The 7,093-nt window shown below is 39.8% G+C and overlaps 1 pseudogene; it reads right to left on the bottom strand.

Annotated features, from left to right (window-relative positions):
• Nucleotides 1-5,458: 5,458 nt before the first annotated feature.
• LOC147450317 (uncharacterized) lies at nucleotides 5,459-6,504 on the bottom strand (annotated as a pseudogene).
• Between the last annotated feature and the right edge of the window lie 589 nt (nucleotides 6,505-7,093).

The following is a 7,093-nucleotide window of genomic DNA, read 5'->3' as shown; positions in this document are numbered from 1 at the left end:
GTTCCTCAACAACATCTTGTACTGCAGGAGGATTTTGTACTTGTTGTCTGACATTAGGCACTTCAACCGTATTGTGGACAATTCCATCTTCTTGGAAGATAAATCTCTTGACATCCACTGTATGCAGAGGCTTCTTATGCATATTTTATTCATTGAATTATATGTCATTACTGCGAACTATCTTTTTAGCTTCAGGATTTCATAACCAAAATCCCATCTCGCCAGGATTGCCATAGCCAAGAAATATGCATTTCTTTGACTTAGGAGCCAACTTGCTTCGAAACTCCATTGGAACATGGCAATACGCTTCACATCCAAAAACTGTAAGATGATTGTAAGAAGGTGGCTTCCCAGACCAAAGCTCTTCAGGTACCTTCCCATATAAAGCCTTGTTAGGAGATCTATTAATAAGATGGATAGCAGTTGCTAACGCTTCTACCCAAAATCCATTAAGCAAGTCTGCATTAGACAACATGCTACATAACTTCTCTTGTATGGTAGGGTTCATCCTCTCAGCAACACCATTTTGTGGAGGGTTATATGAAGCAGTCAACTCTCTTTTGATGTCTTTGGAATTACAAAAATTCTAAAAGGCTTTAGTGACATACTCACCACCATTGTCTCACCTCAAGCACTTTACTTTCTTGCCAGACTGATTCTCCAATAATGCCACAAAATTTTGAAATTTTGAAAGAACTTCATCCTTCTTCCTAAGAGTATATACCCACACTTTCCTTGAGAAGTCATCAATGAATGTAACAAAGTACAATGAACCTCCCATGGATACGTTAGGCATAGGTCCACAGACATCACTATGCACTAACTCTAATGGCTCACTTTTTTGAGTGCTTCCCCTTTTGTGTGGTGACTGTGTTTGTTTACCATAAAGACAATGCTCACAAACTAAAAAGTCTGAGAAATTGAAGCCAGGCACATAACCAAAACGAGATAATATTTTCATTCCTTTGAGACATATGTCCTAACCGGCAATGCCACAAAGAACACTTGGCTGATTGGTTACACAAATTACATGGTTTTTAACATTGGATACATGTAGCATGTACAAAGTTCGAGACTTTGAACCATGTGCTACCACTAACAAACCTTTACATGTCTCACATTCTTGAGCATGAATGAAGAACCATTCTAAAATTTCAGCCGCACATCGCCGACACCAACTATGTCGGAGCAAAATCATTGCCAAGACGAACACGACCTTTACGGTCTGTATCATATGTATTGAACCACTCTCTGTGAGGAGTCACATGAAACGATGCAGCTGAGTCAATAACCCAATCGTGTAAATCATAGTCATCAGTGACAACCAAAAATGTTGAATCCATGGTAGATGTGAGATAAATATCTCCATAATAATCTTCAACAAAAACATTGTTGATCTCTTCAATATTTATACTGCTTTCCTTAGTCTTGCCTTATTTTGACTTCTTGTCTTTACCTTTCTCTTGTTTCCACTTTTGACAATCTTTCTTCATATGACCCTTTTTGTGACAATGATAGCACTCAATGTCTTTTTGGCCACGTGATTTTCTACGAGATTTTTCTCTCTGATTCTGCTTGCCCTTTTCTTGTGATTGACCATGAACAACGAGAGCATTGCTAGTACTACGAGAAATATCAAGATTCTTCCTGGTAACCTCTTCAGTAAGCAAACTGCCCTCAACATCAGCACATGTTAAACCATCAGGAGGTGCTGAGTTACTTATGGCTGTGCGAAAAGTATCCCAACTTTTTGGCAGCGTAACTAGCAAGAACATTGCTTTGATCGAATTGTCAAAATTGACTCTTGCGCAGAAAGCTGACTGAAAATTGTGTTGAACTCATTGACATGGTTGCAGATGGGTGTGCCCTCATCCATCTTCAGATCAACTAAATTTTTCAGCCAATAACCTGTGATGTTGCACTTTGCTTCTCAGGTCACATAACTTCTTCCACAGCTCATAACTAGTCTTTTCCATGATCACATTGAAGTACACATTCTTTGAAAAGTCAGCATGATGGTGGACCTGGCAAGCTCATCCAAATCCTACCAATCATACTCATCCATATCCTCAAGCTTTATCCCTTTCATCTTTATCAGCCGAATCTGCTTCTTTTGTACTAAGACATTGTAAATCTGCTCCTTCCAAAATTGGAAGTTACTGCCATCTAACTCCTCAATGTTGAACAAAGAGTTCTCCGATGATGAATCCATAACTCGGCAAGGAACAAAAGTGATAGATACGCTCCACTAAAGAAGATGATAGAAAACCTAAAAAATTTCGGCAGAGTCTCCTCTGCAAAATTGACTTCCTGAACCCAAAACAAATGTGTACAATGTTTGAAATGCTGATCAAAGTGGCTAAACCGGCAAGATAAAATCTCAAAGAACTGTCACTATCAATGTCTCCAACTCTAGAAGAGTGTCTCTGACCAATTGAACACTGTCAAAGGCATACGCATAAAGATGACAGCAATGCCAACAATGGCGGGTCAGTAGATGCACACCGATACTGCACTAACTGCCTAAACATACATCCTATATCGATGCCAAAACTATGGGGATGTCAGGGGACTCGCTTTAAAACCTGTATCACCAAAAGGATCTCCACATTTGAGAATCCCCCACCTCAATAAAACCTTACCACGACCCTCAACAATGGGAATACATAAACTGCATAAGATCTTACATCAACCACAGAAACCCTTTTCTGTAACCGCTGCGACGGTTTGTCTGATATAATAGACCCTCAAGACCTTACATAAAATATGCATGTGACAGACATTGCAGAAAGAGTCTGCAATGAAAAACTGTACGCAGAAGAACCGATGAGGGTAGACCACCCTGCTGTCTGAACTGAATATCTCTCAAACTGTGCAAAATTTGCAGAAACTTCCTTCTGCAAAGTTGTAGACCACGCGAAAACGGTTGGGGTTCAAGGAATGGACTTGAAATAAGATGTTTTTATAAATCAAAACAGATCTGTAAAAATTTGTAGCTTCTACTTCACAACCTACAGGCAGTCTGAGTAACGTATCTCAAAATTGGTGAAGATTTTGAGAAAACTTTCATCTGCAAAGTTGAAGAGGACCAAAAACCAATCAAGAATCTCAAGAATCAGCTTAAATGAAGACGTTTTGGTAGGCCAAAATAGATCTGCAAAAATGTGTTGTAGTTTTTGCTGCTTCTCTACTTGCCTCCCCGCTGAGCTCCAATGGTGCTCCCAATCCCTGAGCTCTGATACCAGTTGAAGAGCGCGTGCGAGAGCGTGTGTGTGTGCAACAATGGAGAAGAGAGGAGACATAGGTTTGGGTGAACTCCAAACACAATAGTGTTACCTGGGGTTATGAGTCCTTATTCTTTTATATAGAATGAATGGTCAGTGTTAGTTCACGGTAGTCTCCGGCTGCCCAACACTTAGGGGCGGCACATTGGGCTTTACCACCCCAACATTCTCCTTGGAAATCAAAGCCTTCATTCTTGTCATGAGTTCTCCCAAAATCTCATCAAGTTGGAGAACCATGTTTCCCAACTCATCTAAAACCGTCTCTTGAAAGTCAAATTGTCTGAAATCTTCACAAAATTGTTGCCTTACTAGCTCACCCAATTTGTAAGTAAAGTGTCCTTAGCAAACTCTCTATACCATTTTATCTTCTAATCTATCCAAGGTCTATGGAAAAAGCACTAGGTAGGCATCATCTTTGTTGAGAGCATGACCTCTATATGGAAATGGAAACCTCCTCACATGTTCGTATGCATCCTTTGTAGAGAGAGTCCCTTGAAAGTAGGAAACTTTATGTTGACCTTGACCAGAATTCTTGTCTATGTGATGGAGAGTGTGCTTGGGGAGATGATGAGGGTGTAGAAGAGCTAGTTGAGGTAGATGCCAAAGAAGGTAGTGGAAGTGGGGATGAAGGAGTTCTACTAGGTAAGAAGGGATAATTCTTTTTTTCCCCATGATTAATATCCATTTCTAAAATGGAGAATGCAGCAAGATACACACAAAAGTAATCTTGCTATATAAATGTTGTGTGAGTCGATTGATTGCAGCCACACAGCTAGTGGAGAATTACCAAAAATCTTACTATGCATGAGTCGATTGATTGTAGCCACACAAGCAATGGGATGATTTCCAAAAATCTTACTCCCAACACCAAGGGGCAAGGGATGAACATCCACAAAATAAGTGGATTGTTGAACCATGGGATGTGTGAAGCTGACACCCATCACAAGTATAAATGGCATTCTGATTATGTGTGGGAATGCATATATGTACATGTATACCATTGTTTGCATTATATATATACCGATAAGTAGAAATATCTATCACTAACCATCGATCAATTTCAATGCACTGGCCCTATTTGCAAGAGCATTATTAAGACCCCAACATATCCCATATGCATGGTGCTATCATTGTGGGCTTTGATGTTTGCCTCATCATATACCAAAACATGGAAGTCACTTCCTAAGCAACAAGATGAACACTTGAACTCACATTCACTGGAAATCTCTTAAATGCAGAATGTCTCCTCAATGCCCATGACCACTATATGGATGACATGGTGTCATGAAGAACATGATCCATTCCATATGTACGCATAGAAACAAAATAATCCAAATTTCAAATTTAGAAAATAACAGAACTCTAAAGTCTAATATGAAAAAAAAATTGAATTGCTTTTTCTATTACTAAACCAAAAGCCTTGAGTTAAAGCTCTAGTCTCTTAGGTGAGATATGCCACAAACCTAGACAATAATAGACGCATCAGATTGAATGAGGTGTTACATTCCTGGATTTAGCAAAGATACGGGTACAAATGCCTTTTTTCCAATGGAGGGTATGTTTTATATTGTTGTAATCAGTTGATTTGCAATTCAAAAACTTGTGTTAAGATAAAGTCGACTGTAATTGATTTTTGGTGGTTTTCTTGCCAAAACGCCAAAACAAGAGGCTACACAAGCTAGACTATGGAGAGAAATAGATTTTTTACTATTTTAATAAGTATGTGTCTATAAGTTATGATCTAGCATTATCAAAATGAGGATAAACAATGAACACCCACATAAGTGGTTATTATGACACGTGTGAGTTAGGTGTAGTGACGTCAATAAAGGGTCTTGACTTGGGGATGACATGGGGATACATGAATATATCTCAAAATATCTCCAGAAAATATATATTGATCCACTCGACCATCCCTTACGGGCATGATAAGATGTCCTTCTGACGGAGCAAAATTACATATGATTACCTCAAGGTGGTGTATCATAAGCCCATCTTGTTGCAACAAGTGCAACTTGCTCTAATAGAAAGACCTTGAAAGCATGATAAAATGTCTTTTTGAAGGAGTTAAATTACAAATGATTACCTCAAGATGGTGTATCGTAAGCCCGTCTTGCCGCAAGTGCATCTTGCTATGATAAAAAAACCTTGATTGGCACCATTTATGTAGAGGTTTAGCTTGGGGTAGGTTGCTTCAACCAAGTAGCATTGCCAGAAACATGGAAATCATTGTAGTGAGGAGGTGTGAGAGGGGGACTTCTCATTATGGGCACTTCACTAGCCTCTGGACCATGTTGTAAAGGTCTAGCATGGGTGAGTTGTAAAGGTCTAGCATGGGTGGTGGGCACCCATGTCTAGGTAGAGAAGAGATTCCTTTTGCATGAAGGAGATCGTGATTGCTCTTCTTAATTAAAAGCACGAGGATTTTTACCCCCATCACTAAGAAAGAGGCCCCTATAAAGGTGCCCACTATGATACATACAAGTCTCGTTACATGTTGATGAGATTTATGTATGTGTGAATGGCTATCTGTGATGTAGCCAAAAAAGAGAGTTGTGCTTGTGATACTCAAAGTACTCAAATTGAAACTCATGGTGATTTTTGCATCGTGTTGATATTGGGCAACCACAGCATGAAGCTCTCCGGTACTTGCGTTGTATTTGACCGACAATTCGTCCCTTGCTTGTTCTTGCTCTTGTTCCTTTGATGTGAGAGCAGTATAGTCAAGCAATTGGATGGACCTGCACGCGTCGATGCAAGCAGGAAAGAGGTAAAGTTGTGAGGCGCTTCTATCTTCAACGCATGTGAAGTAGAGCTCCACGACATAGAATATGGCGTCTGGTTGCGATGACTCCGGTGATGGAGACATCGAGATAAAGGAAGCCAAAGAGGGAGCTGGGGCTTGGCTATGACCATAAGAGGTGAGGGCAAAGGAAGAATTTGAGCTTAAATCAAAGGACAATTTGTGGAAGAGAGTCAAGGGCATACCATCATGATCTGCAAACATGGGGTAGGACATGGGGTCATCTTCCGCAGACGAAAAGCTTGAGATATTAGCAGGGAATGCGCCTGATCTGCAATCAGGCGCGGAGGAGAGCTCATGTGGAGGGAGATCAAGAGTGGGAAAGGGGAAGGAGAAGCCGCAGCAGGCGAAGATGGTGATTAGTGGGGAGAAGGAGAGGAGCAAGCTACGCCAGCTATTCTTCGTGGAGGTAGACATTGCCATTGATGTTGTGAGCTATGGAGAGCTGGCGTGGAAGAGTTTCAACCAAAATTCCACGTTCGGTCCATTCCCTTGGCACAGCTTTTTCAATTTTCAAATATAGACACAAGAAGTTGTGGATGCACTTAATGTGATAGTTTCCTACGACGTTAACGCTAGTTCTGTAATCAGACACTCAAATGTCTTGAGACACTAAAGTGTCTTGTTTTTCTAGCAACTTGTCATAATTATTTGGTGAATCTAGAAAAACAATTCATAGGTCACGTTCATGTCTTAGATCAGCTATGAGGTGAAGAACATAGCCAAATTTTACTTTTGCCAAAAGTAATACCTAATCAGTATTATAATGATAAGTTTGATGAGAAAATCATAGAAATTTAGTTCAGAAAAAGTTTTTTCATAGATTTAAAGGTGTATGGATAGGGAAAAACTTATTATAGCAAGAAATTGAGCTTCATAACCTAGTTATAGGACTAGATTTTTGTTAAAATCAAAAGACCAAAATCTTCAAAATGCTGACAAAGAGGAAAATTTTGGTCTTTCAAGGCATCTTTCATTAACATGATGAGGTTATGGGACAAAACCT

This window comes from Adiantum capillus-veneris, chromosome 9, assembly GCF_014529385.1.
Source record: "Adiantum capillus-veneris isolate H3 chromosome 9, ASM1452938v2, whole genome shotgun sequence".
In the NCBI taxonomy this organism is placed as follows: Eukaryota; Viridiplantae; Streptophyta; class Polypodiopsida; order Polypodiales; family Pteridaceae; genus Adiantum; species Adiantum capillus-veneris.
The sequence above is the reverse complement of the archived record's forward strand: the minus strand, read 5'-3'. Positions and strand labels throughout refer to the sequence as shown.